This window comes from Martes martes, assembly GCF_963455335.1.
Source record: "Martes martes genome assembly, chromosome: 14".
Lineage (NCBI taxonomy): Eukaryota > Metazoa > Chordata > Mammalia > Carnivora > Mustelidae > Martes > Martes martes.
The window spans coordinates 16,243,602-16,267,373 of NC_137902.1; the positions used below are offsets into that span (position 1 = coordinate 16,243,602).

At 48.2% G+C, this 23,772-nt stretch overlaps 1 long non-coding RNA gene across 1 annotated transcript in view; it reads left to right on the top strand.

Moving 5' to 3' along the window:
• The first annotated feature begins 12,892 nt into the window (after positions 1-12,892).
• Positions 12,893-23,772, top strand: part of LOC308355299 — a 50,818-nt gene continuing 39,938 nt past the window's right edge. The window contains exons 1-2 of the long non-coding RNA XR_013967950.1: positions 12,893-14,079; positions 14,394-14,607. This is a non-coding gene — a long non-coding RNA (uncharacterized lncRNA). The remainder of the gene's footprint in view (positions 14,080-14,393; positions 14,608-23,772) is intronic.

Genomic DNA, 23,772 nt, shown 5'->3' on the forward strand with positions numbered 1-23,772 from the left:
GCCTGTTGGGATGGAGGTGGTCTTCCTCGGAGTTTACTTGGCTCAGTGAGGGAGGGAGGGGTGGGGAAGAGAGAGAGAGAGAGAGTGTGTGTGTGTGTGTGTGTCTGTGAGTACGAATTGTGTGCATGCCTCTGCGTGTCCATGCGCATGTGTGTACGTATGTGTGTGTTCACACATGCAACCAAAGGAAAAGCAGATACGGAGAGATGGGAGCCTAGCAGGAAAGGAGAACCAACAGAGAAAGACAGAGGAAGAGCCCCATGTGGGGACAGACACACAGAACAAGGGAGTGAAAGAAACGAAAAGGGGGAAACAAGGGACAGAGGATAGAGGCAGAAAGTAAGAGCACAGAAAGAAGATGGCGCACGAGGCAGAGAAAAGGAGGGGTCCGAGGTGTGAGGCCTGTGTCATTTCCAGACGTGAGACATGCCCTTTAGGGGAGGCGGTGGAGTTGGAAGCTCCTGGAAAGTTAATGTCATTTCCTTGCCATTTTTCTGTCTTCTGGTCACACGGCTGCTGTCTTCTGCCCCACGGTCCCGTCACCCAGCCTCAGCCTCCGCTCCAGCCCCCATGGCCCCGGGAGACCGAAAACCTCTCTGTGGAGCTGTGGGTTTATTTTTTTCTGATAACTTAGCAACATCAAACAAAAGAAGCCATGCTAGTCCTCTACCTCAGCAAGGCAAACAGTCGCCGCCCCAGCCTGGGTGCCTCCCTCCCAGGACACACACACACGGACGAGGCTGGAGCCAGAGGGGCTCGCAGGGTCCGTGGGTTTGTGGGGGTGAAGGGGCAGGGACCTGAGTCTGGGAACAATAAAAACCCTGTCTGGCGTTTAGTGTGGAGCAGAGACCAGGGAGAGGGGTTGGCCTGGGAAGGGATGTGTCCCAGCGGGACAGACCATCTGCCTGCGGACTGCGGAGGGTCTCAGGCCCAGCTTCCCCATGGATCTGCTGCCTGACTTGTTTTCCTGTTTACACTTGGGTTGGTTTGTTTATTTATGTTCATGTGCAGAAGATGGAGTCACACTGGATCCGTGGTTTCCAAAAGTTTCTGGGGATTCCAGCAGGTTCCCTGGGGCTCCTTCAGGGCCCGTGGGTGGAAGGGAGGTAGTGGAAGGAGCTGGGAGTCAGGTCTCCCATCTGCACTAACCTGAGCTGCCCCACGTTGAGGTTCTGCTTCTGTTCGAAGACGGCTAAGCCAAAGCAAGCGTGGAACCCCTTGTGTGGGACACCGTCCATATCCCTGCCCATCCCTACACTTGATGGCTTACTTTCTACTCCAGAGGGTAGAGCTGCACTCCTGGGACCCCAGGATGGAGTGGACAACGCACTTCGGCAGAAGAGAAGGCTCATTTCTTCCATGTGATTGAGGGATCTCGACTCTTCTTGACTGAACCCCAGCGCTGGAAACTCACCCAGAAAGGTTGACTCCTTGGGACCAAGGCACATCCGTCCGGGGCTGAAGGAGGGCACACCCCACCCTGAAGGGCATAGTCTGGGCACTCGGGAATTTCTGGGTGGGGCAAACCATCATTTGACGTGGTATTCAGCCATAAAGAAACAAAGAAGGTACTTCCTTGAAATCAGTGTTACCTTGATGATAACAAATCCTGCCAGAAACCAGGGGAAGTCCAGATGAGATGATTCGTTGGGTTAGAAGGTCAGATGAGATGAGATGATTCGTTGGGTTAGAAGGTCAGAGTCAAGCTCTGTGGGATGGCAGTGCCTTCCTGCCAGCCAGCTGCATCCCCTGCACCAAGGCCTTCGCGCCCCGCCCAGCCTGTCCACACCTCCCCGGGGCCCACCCACTTGGTCAACAAGCAGATGTTATCCCTCAGGATATGTCAGTGAGGCATGTGCCATTTCTGGGCTTCCGAGCTGCTCCCACTCACGTCACAGTGGATTGCCCATTGCATGTTCCAGAAGGATCAGAGGGCAGGCAAGTGATGGGAAAACCAATGCTCCTCTCTTGAGTTGTCTTTGAGCTTTCCTCTTGGATTTGGGAGCACTGAGGTGGGGGGACCTGCCTGGAGGCTGAGTGTGGGGCAGAGGGGGGAGGCATTCGCCATCAGATGGAAAAACGACCAATTGCTCAAAAGCCAGGTGGATAAATCCGCCAAATCAGTGAAATGGCATCCTGTTCCCTCCGGAGGGGACGGCAAACACAGATGGGCAGAGCAGAGTGCTAATTACATCTCAGAAGAAGATGCTAAATATTTAAATGCCTGCCTGGTGTCGATTCATATCAGAGGGAATTTTATGAGATTGGGTTTCATGGGCAGTAAAACTTGTGTACCGAGTTCTTTTCTCTTCTCTCTTCGAGAAAGTGCTGTGTCCGTGTTTTACCTTGTAGCAGGTGATGGCTAGGTTCCCTTTATGGAAACCATCAGCACCTTCAGCTTCGGCCTGAGTTCTCCCACCAGGAAGTTCTCCAGCACCGCTCTCTCGTAGCCGGGGAAATCACTCCATAATTGGACCGTGGTTTATTACTGTTTCTAGGGGCAACCACTTCGGATTTCTGGCGTGTGGGTGGTTTGCATACATGAGTCACGCAGGTGTTCATGTTCCTCTGGAAGAACCGGCCGGATCCTTTCACCGGGCCAGGGCCCTCATTGCCAACCCGCCCTCTGGGGAAACTTGCAAAGGCCAGCCCCCTTGCTTCCAAGGATTGCGTGACTGCCGGGACCGCCATATGCAAACACTCCAGGGCCCTCGTGCCTCGGGTCACAGCTCTGAGACCCATTCTTGCTGTGTCCTCCCTCCGTAAGTCACATGCCTCCCATTCCTGGCTCAGGCAAGACAGCACGTCCTGTATTAGTGGCCCGCCCTGAAGAGCTGGCCTTCCGAGGTCTCTCCACTGGTGTCAGAGATGGCTTCCCAACCCTGTAAGGTTTCCTGGTTCTTCTAGAAGTTCGCCTGGGCAGCGGAGGCTGAGGGTGGCAGCTCGGCTCTGGCACAGGGGGGTTCTGGAAAGTGCTCTGCTGATGGAGCACGGCTTTAGTAGATGCATTCTTCCTAGGATGCATCCACAAGGCAAAGTGTTTCAGATCCGAGCACCACAGAGTATAGGTGACAGAGATGGACCCTGTCGCTTTGTGCAGACATCTAAAGGGCTGCTAGGAATAGGGTTTCCTCTACCAAACCACAGCTGGGTCTGAGTCAGTTCTGGCTGCTGTCACAGAACCCCATAGACTGGCTTCTAAGCAACAGACATTTATCCCCCACAGTCTGGAAGCTGGACAGTCTGGGTTTGTGATGACAGTCGCATCCCAACTCACAGACTCTTGGTGTGTCCTTACCTGGTGAGGGGGCAGGGCGGCCCTACTGGCTCTTCTATAAGGGCACTAATCCCCTTCCAGAGGGCTCCACCTCCCTAACCTAATTACCTCCCAGAGGCCCCACCTCCAAATACCATCACAATAGGGAGTAGGTTTCAACAGATGGGTGGGGGGAGGGCACAAACACTCTGTAGCAGGCTGTGGTCCGAAATTCTACTTTTAGAGATTTGGTCCTTTATGTTGAGACACAATGTGACTTATTATACTGTCAGCTGTTAGCAGCTTTGTGTGAATTAGTTTGTTCCAGAGTCCAGTGTGATAGTTGGTCCAGGCAGATTTGGATGGGGGGGAGGGGAGAGGGAGGAAAGTCAGGACAGAAATAAAAGCTGGGATGCGGTGTCTCTGCCATGGGACCAGGGGTGCAAAAGGGCTATTGCCAGGGCGGGCTTCTTGTCGGATTTGCTGACAATATTGGTGGCCGTGGCAACAACCCCAGTTTTAAATTTCCCTTCCTCCCATAGTTCACAGTCACGGACACATAGTAGGACTGAAAGATGCACGCTCCTCAACAAGAAGACAGATACTGTGATGATTCCACTTCCTCGAGGTCAAACTCATAGAGACAGGAGGCAGAGTGCTGACTGCCAGCAGCCAGAGAGAGGGGGGAGATGGGGAGCTGTTTAGGAGCATGGAAAGGTTCTGGAGATCAGTTGCGGAATGCTGTGACTATACTTAATACCACTGATACGTACACAACCATAGTGAAGATGGTAAATTTTTATGGTACATGTATTTTGCCAGCATTAAAAATGTTCTTCAGGGGCTCCTGGGTGGCTCAGTGGGTTAAGCCTCTGCCTTTGGCTCAGGTCATGATCTCAGGGTCCTGGGATTGAGCCCCGCCTCATGTTCCCTGCTCACTGGGGAGCCTGCTTCTCCTTCTGCTTCTGCCCCTCCCCCTGCTCGCGCGTGTGCTCTCTCTCAAATAAATCTTTAAAAAAATAAATAAAAATAAAATGCTCTTCAAAAACAATTTGGGCTTTTCGTATAGTAGATCCTCATGTAACAGTCAACTGTTTGTTGACTTGATATCTGCAGAGCATATCCCTTTTGGGAGTTCCCAAACCTAGGAGAGAAGCTCAAAAATACAAACAAAAATGAGCATAAAGGGCATGAAGACCCTCAGAAGCTGCTCCCCATTCTGCCATGCTGAGGCCATCCCTAGCCCCTCTGCTCCCCATCTCCACACTCTTCCCCACCACGGCCCTGCCCGCGCTTTGTCTCTCCTGGCCCCCCCTTCCTCTCAGATTCCTCAAGGTCCCTTTTCCTTCTGGGATGTTGACTTGTGCCTTCCTGAAGTCCGTCTTTCTCATTTCCCTCGCTCCTCATGGCTCTCAACCATTGCTTGATCAGCAGAAGGCCTAGACTTGAGGTTTGGGTGTTTATGGAATTCTTGGCGAGGCTGCGGTGGGAGGATGAATGCTGGAAGGGTTGAGGGAGGGAGGGAGGGAAGGGGTGGCGAGTGGAGGGGATGGAGGGGTGGTGGGGAAGGTGGAAGCCTGGTGTTGGGTTGGAAATAGAAGCCGGCAGGGGAAGGGATGGTGAACACAGTAAGGGACCCCAAATACATTCCCTCAACACTGTTGGTTTTTTCCTGTCGACTCAGGACTCTCTTATTTCTCAGATTTTATGTGGTTGGGTCCTTGCTCATATTCTCATGAAGTTGTGGGATGCAATTCAGTTCATCACACTCAACAGACCTTATTGGAACCTGCTGTACCCAGAGTGCCACTCAAAGGGTCAGAAATGGCATCCGCCCCCAAGCTGCTTATGCCCTAGGTAGAAAGGAGGATTCTTCCCTGATCACACTTAGCTTGGTGACTCAGTCTTAGGAGAGGGTCTCACTAAACATAAAGGGGTCTCCAGATTATATGAGTTTATAAGAATTTGGCTTTTTTGCCCTACTTTTGATGACTCGCATTTCTTTAAGAGGGTGGTCTCTCTGACATTTTGGGTCAGTGTGTAGGGATGCCCCACGTGTTCCAGAGCATTTAGCAACCCTGCTCCCAGGCACGAAATGCTAGGAGAATCTCGCACCCATTGTTTCAGCAACCCTCCAGAAGATTCTCGTACATCTCCATGTGCTGGGACCAGGACATGGGGGCCACGTTGCTGGACTGAGAACCACCGGACTCTAGGGTAGATACGAATCCCTCCCCTTATGTAGCTTTCCAAAGGACGTGACCCCAGAAACTGCCCCACAATGCTTAGACCCCAAAGCCAGAATGACAATGACGAAGAAAGGATCAGATATGGTCAAACGAGTGCTGAGGAGCAGCAGGGGGTTGTGCTGTGAGGTCTACCCACCCCTTACCCAAACCTAAGCCAGTGGGATTTCCAGAGCAGCCCTTGAGAGTTTTGACAATGTGTTGATGTAGATGGGAGATCCAGGGGGCTGGCCTCTGACTCCAGGGGTCTAAGTGCTGCAGGAAATCAGAAGGCCAGAGAGGACTGAGTGTATCAGAAGTGCTGGTGGGAGCCCCCTGCTCTGTTCCCACAGCTGTGGGAGCAGAAGAACAGCCATGGGGCCATCTGGGGTCTTGTGCTAAAGGACCAGCCTGGAGGGGCCAGGAGACCCAGGCAAGGGAGACTGGAGGTGTAACCTGGAGGAAGTCAGGATGGCCCCAAAATAAGGATCTAACCATCCTGTTAGGGAGCTGCAGGAGAGAGGGCACGGCAGTTCAGTTTCTGAACGGGCCCTGCCTGAGCCTTAGCCTGGACTCCGCTGGGCGGAAAGAAACAAGGAGCTTAGGAGTTCCTGTTGGCATAGGAGCTCCCATTGGAACAGGAGCTGTCTGCAGCCGCTGCTTCTCTTCTCTCCTCCACCTCCTACCACCCCCCCCCCCATCCTCCACCTGGCAGGTGAGTGAGAAGAGAGTAAAGAGTGAGAAGAGCATAAGGATTAGAAGAACTGCTTCCCCCTCCCCAGGGCACCCGGGTGGCTCCATTGGTTAAGGGACCAGCGCTTGGTTTTGGCCCAGGTCATGATCTCAGGGTCTTGGGCTGGAGCCCCACAATGAACTCCTGGCTCAGTGGAGAGTCTGTGTTTCAGTATTCTCTCTCTCTCTCTCTGCCCCAACCCCTACCGTCTGCCCCCTCCCCCTGCTTGCTCACTCTCTCGCTCTAAAATAAATCTTAAAAAAAGAAGAAGAAGGAGGAGGAGGAGGAAGGAGAAGAAGAAGAACTGTGCCCCTCCCTATCAGGATTCCCACCCGAAATAATGCCGTGCTGGGGAAGGAGGAAGGACATTCTGTTTCCAAACTGAGTCCGTCTGGGCCTTCAAGGGACTGTGGGAATGTGGAAAGCCCTGAGCAGCTGCTGGAGTTTTCACCTGGCTGCAGGTGAGAAAGAAATTTAAAAGACATGAGAGAGCAAGAGTGAAAGTTGTGTTTGATCACGATCCAAGTGTCACGCGAGTTTGTGTCCGTTTCAAATAGATTAATTTCAGAATAATCATCCTAACTCCGCTCCGCCGTGCTCTGTGTCAGCGGCTGCGGGGGAACACGGTCAGCTTGCCTAGCGGGCAGCAAAGACCTTGGCGATGGCACAGGTTTTAGAATGGCCCCTCCTCCCTTCAGACGATTGGGCCTTACCAGTCATCATTTAGACGAACAGTGCAAGCTTCTGTAATTAACATATTGTCGTCAACTAGAATGTCTGCTGGGGCTGAAAATCGCAATGTGTAATTTATTGTGATTGGTTTTCACTGAATGGGATAGAAAAAAAGTAAATTAGCCATAAATTTAGAGAGATGGCACATGGTAAAACTTTATGGAAACTGCAACACTAGCAGAGAAAAGGCCAGCTCCCAAGAACACACAAGAGGAAAATGGTACTTCCTGTGAAATGCCACCAGATCCTCGGAGGATAGCAAAAGCTGGGGTGTAAGGACTGGTGCTTCTGGTTTTTCTAAGAAATGACGTGGTGGAGGCTCTGGGAGCCTCCGGGATGAAGAGTGCACCACCAGTCACAGGCACTCGGCAAGGAGCTCGTGGAAACCCCTCAGAGCTCTCTGTGGGGCGTGCACGTGACTTGCCAGGAAGCTCGGAGGCTAAAGCCAGTGGGAGGTTTGCTGCTTTGCCTTCAAGCCTTGGCCGGTGCAATTATGGTGTCTTCGTCAGCCGGGGCTGCTAGAACAAAATACCACAGACTGGGTGGCTTAAGCAACACACACTTCTTTCTCTCAGTTCTGGAGGCTGGAAAGTGCAAGATCGGGGTGCCAGCAGATTGGATTCTTGGCGTGGGCCTCCTTCCCAGCTTGCAGATGGCCACCTTCTCGCTGTGTCCTCACATGACAGAGAAAGGAAGCTCTGGAGCCTAGCCCTCTTCTTGCAAGGACACTGATCCATCACGAGGACTCTATCCTCACAACCTCGTCTAAACATGAATTTCCTTCGAGAACCCCACCTCCAAATACCATCACGGTGGGGCTAGAGCTTCAGCATCGGAATCTGGGGTGGCGGGGGGAGCAGAATTGAGCCCACAGCACGTGGTAACCGTCCCGGGACACAGATAATAGACCCTCTGTCAGATGTCCTCTCTCCTTCACCTTGGCCAACACCCAGCTGAGAACGTAGATGGCAGACGGAGCCGTTTCCTTTCGCGCTCTCCAGGCTTTCAGGAGCCAAAGTGGGGGGAAGGAATGAGCCTGAGCAGCGGCGTGACCAGCAAGGACCTTCAAGTGTTATTTGTTGGGTTGAGCGTGTCTGTATGGGTGTCTTGTTCCAAAAAAGATTTAAGGTGTTTGCAAAGATAAAAAGCACTGTTAGGCGGTAAGAGAGATGAGGCAAAAGGACAGGATAGAGACAAAATAGAGGGCCGGGCCTTAAAATAGAAGGCAAATTAAATCTATTTTGCTTAACTAGGGAAAAGTGCCATGTTTTCTGGGAAGCCAGTGGCATTCTGTTCCATCTCTCTTTTAAATTAAGAGTGAAGCAGTGTTAGTCTCAATTTAGGGGCCTGCATTTTGATGAGCTTGCTGTGTTTTGGTTTTTGTTTGGTTCACTGACCTTAAATCTCCATTTCAATAAGAAAAGCAGGCCCCATCACAGCCAGTGAGTTTTCTTGTAGCCTCCTTCCTCTGGGGATCTTTTGGTGGGGAACTTGGCAACTCCTGAGGGTAGCAGAGGAAGTCAGAGGTTAAGAAAGAATCAGCCTGTACAATGCAGAAACTCCAAAAAAGAAAATTCTGGAAAGAATGTCCATTTTACCTCTTGCATTTAGATGGATTTAATGATTTTCTTCTAAAAGGGAGTAAGACTAGGTAGGCATCCTCCAGTAAAGCTAAAAGCTTCCTAAATAAAACAGGATTATCAGGATAATTGACTTAACTTTTTCCTTTGGCTGTGTAGGCACAGGGAAACAAAAAAGGGCTTATTCAATTCTGTGATATTTTTATTTGTTGGAACAAAGGCCGTCTTTTCTTTGAACCCCAAGCCTTGTTTGCCAAGGTTATCTTTATTCAAATGCTCTGTGTTAATAAGCAACACCTCTGTAGGCTTACGCAGAATAGACATTTTCAGCTGCTGGTATTAAAAAACAAAACAAATAAGAAACAGGGAAGTCACACAAGTATTATATTAATATTGTCTAATGGTTCCCCATTATCTACAGGATCCAGGCCAGTTTCTTAGCCAAGGATGAAAGGCTTAGCTACACTGACTCTTCCAACTTGGTGCCTCATTTTTTTTTTTTTTTTAAAGATTTTATTTATTTACCTGATTGAGAGAGAGAGAGATCAGCAGAGGGAGAGGCAGACTCCCTCTGATGTGGAGCAAGGAGCCTGATGTGGGGCTTGATCCCAGGACCCTGAGATCATGACCTGAGCCACGGGCTTAATCGACTGAGCCACACAGGTGCCCCTGGTTCCTCACTTTTCCTCCAGAAACTTCCCGAAAGGGATCCTCAGCTCCATAAAAAAGTCTTGGCGGGGGTGGGAGGAGCGGTGCCTGGGTGGCTCAGTGGGTTAAAGCCTCTGCCTTCAGCTCAGGTCATGATCCCAGAGTCCTGGGACCCAGCCCTGCATGGGCTCTCTGCTCAGCAGGGAGCCTGCTTCCTCCTCTCTGTCTGCCTGCCTCTCTGCCTACTTGTGATCTCTATCAAATAAATAAATAAATAAATCTTAAAATTAAAAAAAAAAGTCTTGGGTGTCTCAGATCCAAGCGCTGACACTTAGTTCCTCCTTCTCCGGCTTCTTCACGAGCAGCCTACAACCAAGAGTTTATGGCCGCTGGTAATAAGTCTTTGGCCAGCTCCCTGGCCTGTCTGCCTCCGAGTGCCCAGGAAATCAGCTGGGATTACTTGGAAGATTTAAGGTCAATGGAATCACTTGGGATGGATGCTGTTATGTGCTGAACTGCGTGCCCTTAATTTTCACATGTTGAGTTTTAATGCCTGATTCCCAGGACTTCTGAATATGACTATATGTAGAGATAGGCCTTTAAGGAGGTGAGCTAAGTTAAAATGAGGCTGTTAAGGTGGGCCCCAAACCGGTCTGACTGGTGACCTTATAAGAAGAGGAAATTTAAACAAATAAAGAGACACCAGGGATGGGAACACACAGAGGAAAGGCCATACGAGGACACGGCGAGATTGCAGCCATGGGTGAGCCAAGGAGAGAGGGTTCAGGAGAAAGCAAACCTGTAGGCACCTTGACCTTTGAGTTCCAGCCTCTGGAACTATGAGAGATGCCTTTCTGGTGCTTTGCGATGGCGGCCCAACTGCACCAATACAGGTGCCCTCCGTAAAAACCTTCCTTTGAGCTCAGTTCATTGCAATCATTCTTCCTCTCCACTCATAATTATTTTCTGTAACCATTCATTTGAAAATTATACCTGAAGCTTAAAAATTAGTTGATTTGACTCTTTGTGATGTATTTTATCACCTCTGGTTCTTCAGTCATTAACCAAATTTTACTGAGCCCTACTATGCCCTCTTCTTTTTTTTTTTTTTTTAAAGATTTTATTTATTTATTTGACAGAGATCACAAGTAGGCAGAGAGGCAGGCAGAGAGAGAGAGAGGAGGAAGCAGGCTCCCTGCTGAGCAGAGAGCCCGATGCGGGACTCGATCCCAGGACCCTGAGATCATGACCTGAGTCGAAGGCAGAGGCTTAACCCACTGAGCCACCCAGGCGCCCCTACTATGCCCTCTTCTAAAGCAACGAGAGCCCCAGATTTTCCAGTTCAGCTTCAAATCTGCCACAAAATCAGATACAGCCTGGAGCACTGCAGGGCTGAGAGAAGTGTGACGGGTTTCTCTGTAAAAGTCACCATTGTTCTGATTTATTAAAGTAATTGGAATTGTTAAAGAATTTGGAAAATATAGAGAAAAGGATGACTGTGAAGATAAAAATCACTCACAAAATGTCACTACATGGGGAGAATCGTTCTTATCATTTTGAAGAATTTCCTTATAACCTGACTTTGACACTATGTGTTAGGAATGCTTTCCTAGGTTCTGAAATAGCTCTTTAAAACCATTTTGACACTGTAATATTATTCCATTGTACAGACCTATTTAATCTATTTATTTTACAATTCTCCTGACATCTGACTTTTTCCTATGATGATGTTGAGTAGCCTGACTCATTCATTCTCCATATAAATCTATCAAATTCCCAATAGCTTCCTTGTGATAGATCCCAAGAAGGGAACACCAGGATCATGGGACATGCACTTTGCAGTTCTTGGTAGACACGCCCAAACTGCTAGCCAGGAGTGATGGCACGCACTGGACATGTTTTTACTCTAACATAATCAGGGACATGCTACGGGTCCTTCTCCTGCTTAGATCTGATAACCCCAGACTTAGGACAAGAATCTTTATTTTTTTATTTTTTGAGACTGGAGAGGCTTGTGTTTTAATGACAAAACAGCGGTTTTGATTACTGCACCTTGATTATGACACCAACCATTAAGCGTGTCACGATCAAGATGTAAGACTGGAAAACTGAGTTTTGGGGGTTTTTTTAAGTCTAGGATTTTAAATCGAGCACAAAAAGTAGAAGGACCTTTAGAAGCCACCTGCCAACTTCATAAGTGGCCAAACTTCAGCCCAGGGAAGTGGATTCCTTCAGGTCATGGAACCACTTGTCAAAGGATGGTGTCGGCATTCCTGTTTCCTGGGTACTAGTCGTAGAAACTTCTCTTATGGGATTCAAGTCAGGGCAGCAGGAAGCAAGAAGGCTATAACGTAAATGTTTCCTGCCAAGAGCTCCCTAACTCAGCTGCTAATAAAAGGCTTCTCAAACACCTTCTCTTGATGAGTTAATTAGGAGGCCAGTGGGTTTACAAAGAGGATTCTGAAATAATATTTCTGAGTAAAAGATATAGTTAGAATTGAAGATTGCCCACTACAGAAACTCCGGTACTTGCCTGCAGAGAAAATGAGACCTTAATGCCTTTTGGAGCTTTTGACTGACTGATGGAAGCCCTGTGCTCACCTCCCTTCCCAGGGCTTGTGGAATGAATAACGAGTGAGAAGTAAAGCATTATTCTCGCTTATCTTGTAACTTGGCAAAAAATAGATCGAATATCCAAGGATAGTGGGCGAGGCAAAATGTTTGTCTTCCTTTTTTGAATGTAGAAACTCAGAATTCAAATAAACTAAGTTCTAGATCAGCACAATCTAATAGAACATAATATGAGCCGTAGACGTAATTGTATCTTTTCTGGTGGGCAAAATAAAAAATTGTTGTTAATGTATTTATTTAACCCAAAATATCCCAAATATTATCATTTTAACATGTAATCAGTGGAAAAATTATTATTGAGCTCTTTTACATTTTGGGGTTATACTAAATCTTTGATACCTGGTGTGCTTCTGCACTTATAGCCTATCTCAGTTTGGACTAGCTGCATTTCCAGGGTCAGTACCCACATGGGGCAAATGGTTTCCGTATCAGATTGCAGAGCCCTGTGCAACAGAATTCAGTCTCCGGGGGACCCATGCCTGTGGAGCTCATTAGCAAAGTGGAAGAGGTATCTTAGAATAGAAAAGATGATACGGTCATTTCTGTTTTAAAGGTCCTGTAGGAGGGGCGCCTGGGTGGCTCAGTGGGTTAAAGCCTTTGCCCCCAGCTCAGGTCATGATCCCAGGGTCCTGGGATGGAGCCCCGCATCAGGCTCTCTGCTCTGCAGGGGGCCTGCTTCCCTTCCTCCTCTCTCTGCCTGGTTCTCTCCCTACTTGTGATCTCTGTCAAATAAATAAACAAAATCTTAAAAAAAAAAAAAAAAAGAAATGTGGATGGGAGATGGGGTGCTTGGCTGGCCCAGTTGGTGGAGCCTGCGACTCTTGATCTCAGAGTCAGGAATTCAAGCCGCAGGTTGTCCAGAGAACTCACTTAAAAATAAATAAATCAGTTTAAAAAAAGAAGTGCGTATGGGAGAGAGAGAAATTAATTGGCCTCAGCTGGGCAATTTTGCACCCTTGGCCGACAGCTTCAATTCACATCCCCAAGTCTCAAAAGATCGTCTCCTGCTGACCTTGTAGGCTCCCCAGCACCCCCCCCACCCCCCAGCTCCATTCCTCACACCCAGAGGAGCCCCGAGGGCCTGGCTAGGGTGAGGAGCCACAGGAAAGGTCTAGAACAGGATGCCACAGTTGGCAGAGGGTTTGTCTTATCAGGGACGCACAGAGAAAGAAAGTCTCCTTGTTTGGGGAGGGTTTCTTTTGTTTGCTTTTTCTTTTCTCTTTTAGCTGAGGGGAGTTCCCGGGAAAGATGAATGCCTCTGGAAGCGGAAATTCTTTGCAATAAGAAAAAAAACCCACCCGGTGCGGACACACAGCCCACCGAGCAACTCCCAGCCACACAGGTTCAGCAAGGGTCTGGGTCCTGCGGCTCAGGATCTTGCAGGAGGGCAGGTCTGTGGCGGGCCCGGGGCCCGGGGCGCATGCCCTGCCTCTCCCCTGGGCCGGGGCTGCCTTCCCAGCACCAGCGCCCTGAGCCGCCTTGCCGATTGGAATAAGGGGGAGACCAGGCAGGCCAGGCAGATCTTGGCATCTCGGCTTCTGCAAGTGAGGAAGCTTTGAGGCCGCCTCCTAGGAATCTGGGGGAGGCGTGGGGATCCCGAGCCCAAGGCGGTTGTCGGGGGCGGGGGGGTCCAGACAGGCAGAGGGGGTGGCCAGGGGAGGCCTCAGAACGAAGGTGATATTTGAACACAATCTACCCAGATATGGGGTGTTAGGCAAGTTCTTTATCCTTCTGGACGCCTAGCAATAGTCATGGCAAGAACAGAGCTAACAGGCGGCATGCTTGACCCGCAGCCTTCCGAGTTCCTTACGCACGTGGAACTCATTGACTCTTGAGGCAGGTGCTATTCTTTGCCTCAATTTACAAGGTGGAAAGGAGAGGCAGAGAAAAAAGTAGGTTTGCCTGGGTAGGTTAGCTGCGATCACACCGTTAATGACTCAGCAGGCAGGTCTGACTCCAGGGCCTGCCCCTTTCTTTGCCAGCCCTAAAAGGGGTGGTCTCCAACGGGGATCTCGGGTCCGGCCCGATGTCAACAAGCAAAATTGAGAAGGAGTGATTGCCTGTGCGTGGCTCGTGCTTTATCCGGGCGGGTTCCTCCCGGTGCTTCCATTTCTCTGTCTCCAAAACTGAGTAACTAACCGCTGTTCCCACGTCGACCGTTTCTGAAGCATCGTGCTGGACTTCAGGGGACACTCCAGTGTGACGCTGGCTGGGGAGCCAGTCCTAAGAAACAGATCCTCGCTTTGGGCAGAAAGAAGCAAGCGCATTAGAAAGGTAGGCAGGACGAGGTACCACCCGAAGTCTGCACGGCCTACGTCCAGGGTGGGCAGTCCCCTTGGGGCCGGTGGGGGCCTCTGGCAAGACGTGCTCAGAGCGGGTCTTGACTACCAGCAGGATGTGGGTAGGAAGTGAGTAGAGGGGGGCAGGGTGGGTGGTGCGCCCAGGCAGGAGCGGCACAAGTTCAGGCTGGGACAATGCAAATAGCGAGTTTATCAGAAACGATCCTATTCTGAAGCCTGTTTCCTAGAAGTGTTACGATTAATAAGCACAAAACCGTTCCCAAATCCTGATTATCTGTTCTGATTTAGGGGCAAAGAAGCTGGGCAACTGACAACATCAGCAAATCCCAAAGTAATTTCCAGCTGGTTTGGGAACGCAGCTGCTTTGACCTCCTAATTATGCTGCTTGCCCGGGACGCCCATCGATCGCCATGGCCAGGTGGGAAGCTGGCATGGACCGACGGCGGGAAGATTCTCTTTCGTGGGAGAGAGGAAGAAGAGCCAGAGGACTGAGCACAGCCGGGTGAGTTCTGTGTATCTTGTTACTTACACTGAGGGTGTGTGACCTCCGGGCCAGTTTCTCTTTAGCTCAGCTTCCCCATTCTGTGAATGGGGGGTACCATCCAACCTGCCTCCCTGAGTTATTTAGGGACCAAGGGAGCTAGCTGATAGTGTCTGCTATCAGCGCTGCTCCCAGGCCCGCTTGGAGCCAGCTGATGGGTTTCGTGAGCCCATCCCCCGGTTTCTGAGGCTTTGCTGGCTTCCAGAGGCTCCAACCTGAGACCTCCCTCGGTGGATGGCCCTCGGGCTGCAGTAGCTGCTTCTCCCCCCTCTTGCTGGTTTCTCCCGGGAGCACCTCCGTGGTAAATCACTCCCACACGAATCTTCTTCTGAGCCTACTTCTGGTGAATCCAACCAAAGGCAGTTTACAAAAGCATTTTTGAAAATTTGCAAGTGAAACACATACTTGTACGACATGACCATTTGAAATAACCTCAGAACTGACTGTACAAATCTTACATCTCTGAATTATTGGGGTCAGCACAGAACGAGAGGTCAAAGGGGACCTGATGCTAGTTGTTGCATAATTTACTGAGTGCTTTCCGCCTCCGTGACTACCCTGCTTCTACTTTGTGCTCGCCGCCCCATCATCAGATCAACCGGGAGCCTTCATCTTCTTGGGCCTCTGGGGGCCTCCACTGCTGCCCCGTCAGCTAAGGCTGCACTGTTTTCCACCCAGGGGTCGTCACTTATTCCCACTACACTCCGGGCTCGACCTTTCTCAGGGCTCCAGGAAAAAGCCAAGACTTGAGCGTAGGACAAGGGCGTGGGTTGGATTCATATTTGAGAACCATATAAACAAGGTGCATGCTTTTGGAAATTGTCAAGGGGGCAAAGCATGAACTCAGATTTTTTTTTTTTTTTTGGAACTCAGATTATTTGATCAACAAAACTTAAATAGAAACAGACTATTCATTATATCCCCCGATTTAGTTACTTTTAACAAGGAACACATACGCACATGCTTTCAAAATAGGTCCTCAAGATTCAAAGTCTTGCTTTGATCTCTCTCCTATGGTTGATGAGTTTCCACATATCAGGGACGTCCTTGGGAGCCTGGGGACAAGGACGGAGGCATTGCCATGTTCAGATGCTCAAAGTTTTCATCTTCTTCATTTAAGGAGAACATTACATCTCCCTTTCAAAACCAGATCACTGTAAAGACCATAAATAATCAAACTCACCTTTGAGACCCAACAGCCTCATTTTCTAATGGCCAAATTCTTGGCACCCTGTCCTATATGCCTTCATGCCAACAACTGGAGAGCTAGCCCACGTGCTCGCCTATTTATATGAGCACTGTGCTGCTTTAAATCAAGTGGACCCAGCCTGGCCTTCTTGACTTCCCTCAGAAAACCTAGGCTTGATCTGGAGCAGGACCCAGCCAGGGGCTGAAGGAGGGATGGGGGGGGTGGGTGGGGGATGAGGCAGACTTGGTTGAGACCGGGAGGGAAGCCAGAGAGCTGTTTAGCCTGCAGCTCCCCTCCATCCTTGTGGGGGCATCGGCGGAAGGCACAGGCGGGTGGGGTCAGAACCACCAGCTGCTTCACTCGAGCCTTCAGCAGCAGAGAGGTCTAGCGAAGATTGTCCTGTGTTCCAAAAGGAAGGCAGGACCCAGGGACAGGGAATCCAGAACCCAGCACTAGGACATCTGGAATAGAGTTGTGCGGGAGAGTCAGGGCCTATGCTGAGAACAAATCATGGAATCCAGCAGGTGATGCGGGGAAGCTAACCCGTTAGGCGCAGAAGGACAGAGCACGGACACAAATTAGGAAACTGGCAGTTGGCCTGAGTCAAAGCTGAGAGCTGAGGGCATGAGCTCCTTAAATCCCTCTTGCACGGCCAGGCAGGGATTGACCCTGAGGGAGCCGCACCGGGACTGACCAGACTCGAACTCAAACCCAGGGTCTCTGACTTTTGAGTCAATGGCTCCATTAAGTGAAGTTTCCGGCAAATACCCCCAAATCCTAGGTCTACCTGTTACCCTTCTCAGTCCGCCTGAAGGGCCCAGAAGACGTTTGTCACCTGGGCATGCAGATATAGGGGGAAATGGGCTGGATGTTTGTGGAACATGAACTTACTGAGCATGAGTCTGGTACAAAACACTCGACGTGAGTGAACTAAGTAAACGGACCACTTCTAGAAAAGTCAAAAATCCTCTTTTTCCACTAGAAGACATCAAACCCCACGAAGGTAAATTTCCAAATCTCTAGGTTCTGCTGGAATTCTGTCGTAGCAAATATTGACTGAAGTTGGTGGGCCGCTGGCAAGGTCTTGTCAATGTTTCGGTTATCTGAAAACTCTGCCAGGCTGTAGTGGGAAGATACCGTTGTGGGGAGTCAGGAGGCCTGGCTGGCTTCGGGCCCAGGCTCTGTTACCAACCAGCAGGTGTCCTGCAATGACCCCCTTCGGCTCACTGCCCGCCCACTTTCCTTCTTTGTAGCATGAGGGTGTTGACCGAGAAGACCTCTCAGATCCTTTCTAGGTCTGAAAATGCATGGTTTTATGACCTAAATGGGGGCATGTGGCTAAAACCATCTGCTGTTAATCTGGACTTCAAATCAGTTTGATAAACGTTTTCAGGCTTGGGAGATGGCCCGGGTACACTTGCGAGATCCAGATTGGCCTTTTCCAAACCCCAACTCTGCATGAGACTCGTGGCCTGGGGGAGCCGTTTGGAGCCTCCAGGCTGGGTAGACGGTGCAGACTTTGGTGCCACTGACAATAAACATTGGTCCCTATCTGGCTGAACCCTGCAGTAAAGACCACGTGGAGTATTTTCTTTCTCTCTTTCACCTGGACAGAGCTCAGTGCAAACACAGACTGGAAACTCCAAATGAGGACACAAGCATTTTAATAGATAGTCTGTCAAAAACATTAAAATTCTTCCAAGGGGTGCACCAGACCTCCAGCCACATTGACATAGGCTGTCGGAACAGACTCTGAGACCGTGCTCTGGAGTCGCTAGGGAGAAGCAAGACAACTCCCGTGTGAAACCATCCTTCATCCGAGCTGGTCTCCAGCAGCGTCTGACCCCTATCTCAAATGTCTGCCGTTCTCCTTAAAAAAAGGGGGCGGGTAAAGTGAAAAATTTTTTTCTTCGAGGGGAATGTCAAATGCTCTGACAATGGGAGGCTGTCCTTTTGCATGAGCATTAGAAAAAACATCCGCTATGGTAGAAAGAGTCCTTCAAGAAAATGGTATTCACAAAAAGGTTACTTCACAAAATTGTGAATCATAATCTGGATCCGCAGGGAGAGGCTGGGCAGAGGCAAGTGCTGGGCCAGGCACCAGACCAGCTTGGGTGGTGAGGACAGGTGAACAACTCTCACCAGCACTCCCTATGTGGGGCCGTCCCTTTGCTGTGCACTTGCATTTATAACATGGGAGAAGACTTGTTTCCGGTCATCAAAAGAGTATACAGTGTATGGAATATCCCCGGACTAAAAGTGGGCTCCGTGAGACACTTGGACACCCCATGACACATACTTCTTTCTTATCCACGATGATGGTAAAGAGCAGCCCAGATAGTCCAAAACCACAGGGAGTCCGAGAATAATTTATAGCAGGCACACACATGATTGTCTTATATTATTTCTAGAGTTCTGTTCTAAAATCCTGTACTTGTAGAATGAGATTGTCTGTGCCCTTTAAAAAAATTGTGGTAAAACACATAAAAGTACCCTCTTAATTTCAAACCATCCGTTACGATATTGTGAACTGTAGGCACATTGTTGTACAATGGATCTCTAGAACTTTCTCACCTTGCAAACTGAAACTCTGCAGCTGAACAACTCCCCTTTTTCCTCTCTCCCCAGTGGCTGGCAACCACCATTCTACTTTCTGTTTTTATGGGTTTAATTTCTTTAGATACCTTGTATAAATGGAAACGCGCAATATTTGTCTTTTTGTGACTGGCTTATTTCACTTAGCAAAGTATCCTTGACGTCCAACCTTGTTGTAGCATCTGATCGGATTTCCTTCTTTTTTAAGGCTAAATAATATTCCATTGTACATCTAGGCCACGTTTTGTTTACCTGTTTATGGACATTTAGTTTCTTCCACCTCCTGGTTGTTGTGAATAATGCTGCAGTGAACATGGGTGTGCCACTATCTCTTCAAGATCCTGTTTTAAATTCTTTTGGATAAATACCCACGAGTGGGATTGCTGGATCGTATCATAGTTTTATTTTTAATTTTTAAGGGACTTCCATACTGTTTTCCATAGTTGCTGCATGAACTTCTGTTCCCACCAACAGTGCACAAGGGTTCCCTTTTCCCCACATCCTCACCAACGCTTGTTATTTCTTTTTGATAATAGCCATGTTAGTAGGTGTGTGGTGGTATCTCACTGTGGTTTTGATTTGTATTTCCCTGATTAATGATGTTGAACACCTTTTCAAGTACCTGTTGGCCATCTGTATGTCCTCTTTGGAAAAATGTCTGTTTAGTTTCTCTGTCCATATTTAAATCAGATTTTTTTTTCTATTGAATTGTAGGAGTTCTTTATGTATTTTGGGTATTAACCCTTTATCCGATAGATGATTTGCAAATATTTTCTCCCATTGCCTTTTCACTTTGTTGAGTTTCCTTTGCTGCATAGAAACCTTTTAGTCTGATACGGTCCCACTTGTTTATTTTTGCTTTTGTTGCCTTTGCTTTTGGTGTCAAATCTGAAAAAATCATCATAAGACTGATGTCAAGGAGCTTATTGCCTATGTTTTCTTCTAGGAATTTTAGGGTTTCAGGTCTATGGTCAAGTTTTTTTTAAAACCTATTTTGAGGGGTGCCTGGGTGGCTCAGTTGTTAAGCATTTGCCTTTGGCTCAGGTCATGATCCCAGGGTTCTGGTATTGAGCCCCACATCGGGCTTCCTGCTCAGTGGGAAGTCTGCTTCTCCCTCTCCCCCTGCTTGTGTTTTCTCTCTCGCTGTGTCTCTCTGTCAAATAAATGAAAATGAAATCTTAAAAACAACAACAACCTATTTTGCGTTACTTTTTGTGTATGATGTAAGACAGTGGTCCAATTTCATTCTTTTGCATGTGGGTATCTGGTTTTCCCAGCACTGTTTATTGAAGAGACTACTCTTTCCCCATTTCCTTGACTCCTTTATTGTAAATTAATTGACCATATAATTGTGGGTTTATTTCTGGGCTCTCTATACTGTTCCATTGATTTATGTATCTATTGTTATGCCAATATCATACTGTTTTGATTACCATAGCTACACACTGTAGTTTGAAATCAGGAAGCATGATGCCTCCAGCGTTGTTCTTCTTTCTCAAGATTGCTTTGGTTATTTGGGGTCTTTTGTAGTTTCATACAAATTTTTAGGATCATTTATTCTTTTTATGAAAAGTGCCATTGGAATTTTGATAGGGATTGTACTGAATATGTAGATTGCTGTGGGTAGTGTGGACATGTTAACAATATTTATTCTTCCAGGGGTGCCTGGGTGGCTCAGTGGGTTAAAGCCTCTGCCTTCGGCTCAGGTCATGATCCCAGGGTCCTGGGATCGAGCCCCACATCAGGCTCTCTGCTCAGCAGGGAGCCTGCTTCCCCCTCTCTCTCTGCCTGCCTCTCTGCCTACTTGTGATCTCTGTCTGTCAAATAAATAAATAAAAATCTTAAAAAATATATTCTTCCAATCCATGGGCACAGCATATTTTTCCATTTATTTGTGTCTTCCTTAATTTCTTTCATCAGTATCTTATAGTTTTCACTGCATAGGTCTTTCATCTCCTTGGTTAAATTTATTTCTAGATATTTTTGATGCAATTATAATTGAAATTATTTTCTTAATAAGAACTGTCTTTTTGACAGTTCATTATCAGAGTATAGAAACACAACTGATTTCTGAATATTGATTTTGTATCCTGAAACTTCACTGGCTTTGTTAATTAGTTTTAACAGTTTTGGTGGCGTCTTTAAGGTTTTCTATATATGGTACCATGTTATCTGCAATTAGAGACCATTTGACTTCTTCCTTTTTGATTTGGATGACTTTTTTTTTTCCCCCCTTGATTGATAGCTCTGGCTGGAGTTTCCAGTACTATGTTGAATAAAAGTCATGGAAGTAGGCATCTTTGTCTTGTTCCTGATCTTTGAGGAACAGCATCTAGTTTTTGGTCAATGAGTATGATGTTGGCTATGCGCTCATCATATATGACCTTCATTATGTTGAGATACCTACTTTGTTGAGAGTTTTTATCATAATTTTTTAATGTGCAAAGTGGGTCCTTGTTGAGGAAGGATTCATAGCAAATCTCTTGGCATCATAAAGTCATACAAATTGTGGTTTCCCTTTTTTGGGTAAGGAAATAAGAGTTTGAGGACCCTCAAACATGGAGATAAAAGTCCTGGTGGAGAGGGGGCCTCCAGGGAAAAAAGGGCGAGGAGAGATTCCCCCGTGATGGGAATGTCTGTATCAGGGAAGTCTGGTGTTGAATTATTACCAATCCCTGTGCTGTTCTCCAGTTCCATTAGATCCAAATGCTTGGTAAAAATATATTGCCATTTCCATGGTGCTAGGTTGGGAGTGGGGTGAGTGGAGAAGGAGGAGTGATAGGGGCTGGTGTGGGGTAGAAATAGAAGAGCAGCAGCCCAGGGAGGTCAGGAGCCAGAATGGTAGTAGCAGACATGGTGAGAATGTGAGCCCCTGGAGTGCTGGGAAATCTAGAGATGGTCCTGGGTTTCACACCAAGGAGGAGGATGTTATTTAAGGTCAGGGTGGCTCAGAAAGGATAAAGGGGACACTGTTCCTGCCCTGAAATTTGGCAACAGTGCAGTTAGGGGGAGAAGGTGAGTGTGCATGCACATGCGCGCACACACACACACACACACACACACACACACACACACAGGAAACATACCTGGTAACTAAGGCAGCAAATGCTAAATGTGCATTCATTGAGCAGAAAAGGTAAGAAGCACTATGAAAGTTTAGAATTCAGAGGGGTCAGACGAGATCGGGCGCGTTCAGGGTGGTATGGCCGTAGACTAGAATTCAGAGGGGTTATTTTGGCTGGAATCTGTGGTAGCACTGGTACATGCTTAAGAACCAGCCCCTGGGGAAGAAAATAAAAGCTTTACTTTGTAGCGTTTGCCACTTTCCATGGTGTAAATATGTAATTCCACTCTGGTTAATTTCAAGTCACCAAGTTGACTTCATGAAATGTGGAGTTGGGAGGAGACACAGGAGACACACAGGAGCCCATCATTATGGAGCAGTTCTGCCACAAAGGTGCAGTAGATGCAAAGACACTCAAGCAGAGATTAGCATCAAGTGTATGATAGTAATTCAGAAGTGATGAGTTCTGAGCATTTACTACCTCTGTCTTTAATTTATACAATGCCACTTTTATTAGTGCCTACGTTCAATAACTGGCTTGCGAGATTCCTGGAAAATTACCAGTTAACTCTCATGAGCTGATATGAGCCAGCTCTGGGACCCCTGTGGCTCAGGACAGGCTTTTTGGAGAAGGTGGGACTTAAGCTGGGCTTTGGAGGGCAAAGAGGAGTTTGATAGGCCTGGCAGAAGGCATTGTAAGGAAGGCAAAAGATATGGCAGAAGTGTGGCCAGTAAAGCAGGTGGCATGAGTGACAATAATAGGGCTTCTCTTGGTTCTGTAATGTTTTAAGATTAAGAAACTGCCTTTTTAGCAAATCAAAAATGACGGAAAAACCCAGGAGGCATTGAACACTCATAATACACATATAGCATACAAGGCACCAAATACTTGTGGCATACTAAGTATAGTCATACCAGGTACTGAATATTTATAAGGTCTTACAGTGGTCACATATTGGTGTTTCCCATTCTGGTCCCTTGTGTTCCCTGCCGGGTGAAATGCACAGCAGCTCAACAAGGTAATCGACGAGCTACTATTATGGCCGTGAGCACTTGCCCCTGCATTTCCCCCATGGAGCAAATGCATATTATGGGCCCAGATATCTTCTGCCTGTGGGTCCCTTTTGCTCAAACCTCAACTCTGGTCTTCTTAGTGAAGCCATCAGTGGGGAAGGTTAATGGGGCCCAGAGAGACAGGTTTACCCAACCACTGCATAATCCAAGGCTCCGGTAGTGTGGTCCTTCACTACTACCCTAACCCACCTCTTTCCCCTTGTTTCTCGATTTTAAAAATTGACTCAATAAACTGTATTCATGTCTTAGTGAGGGCTGCTGTAGTGGAATACCAGAGACTGGGTGGGCTATAAACAACAAAAATTTATTTCTCCCAGTTCTGAAAGGCTGAGAAGTCTAAGATCAAGGGGATGCCAGTCTGGGTGTCTGGCCACGTCCCAGTTCATAGGTGGCTGTCATCTCACTGTGCCCTCCTCCAAGATAGAAGGGGAGAGGAAGCTCTAAGGGGTCCCTTCTATAAGGGTATTAATCTCATTCATGAAGGCTTCACTCTTAGGACCCAATCACCTCCCCAAAGCCCCACCTCCTAATATCATCACACTGAGGATTAGGTTTTCAACGTTAAGGACTGGGGTGGGGAGGATCATGAACATTCAGTCTACAGCAGTTAGTTCTCTAGGGCTATGTGAAAAATTATCCCACAACTAGTAGCTCGGAATAACAAACATTTATTCTCCTAATTGCTATGGGTCAGGAATCTGGGGGGATCCTCTGGTCAGGGTCTCTCACCGGCTTTAATTACGGCATTGGCTGGGCAGCAGCTGTCTCAAGGTCAGCTGGGGATGGATCTGCTTTTAAGCTGCTTAGGTGGTATTGGCAGGATCTTCCCGATTCTTTGTGCTGCTGGTCAGAGCCCTCAGTTCCTTGCCACGTGGGCTGCTCTACAGGGCAGTTACATGGCAGCTGTTGCCCATCACCGTGAGGGGGTGAGAAAGTGAGAGAAGGGGAGTAAGACAGAAGTTGGAGGGACAGCCCCTCGCTTTTGCCAGATTCATTAGACTGGAAGTCACTAGGTGTCCAGTCAGTGCTCCAGGGGAAAGGATTATACAAGGATGTGGCTTTTAGGACACAGGGGTCATGGGGGCCATGTCAGCAGCTGTTCTGTGTCACATAAAGTTCTGTGACTTGCAGCTTAGACAGCTCACTGGTGGACTGAGGGGCTGGTGTCGCATCAAAGTAATTCCATACCCCCGTCCCCCAGAGG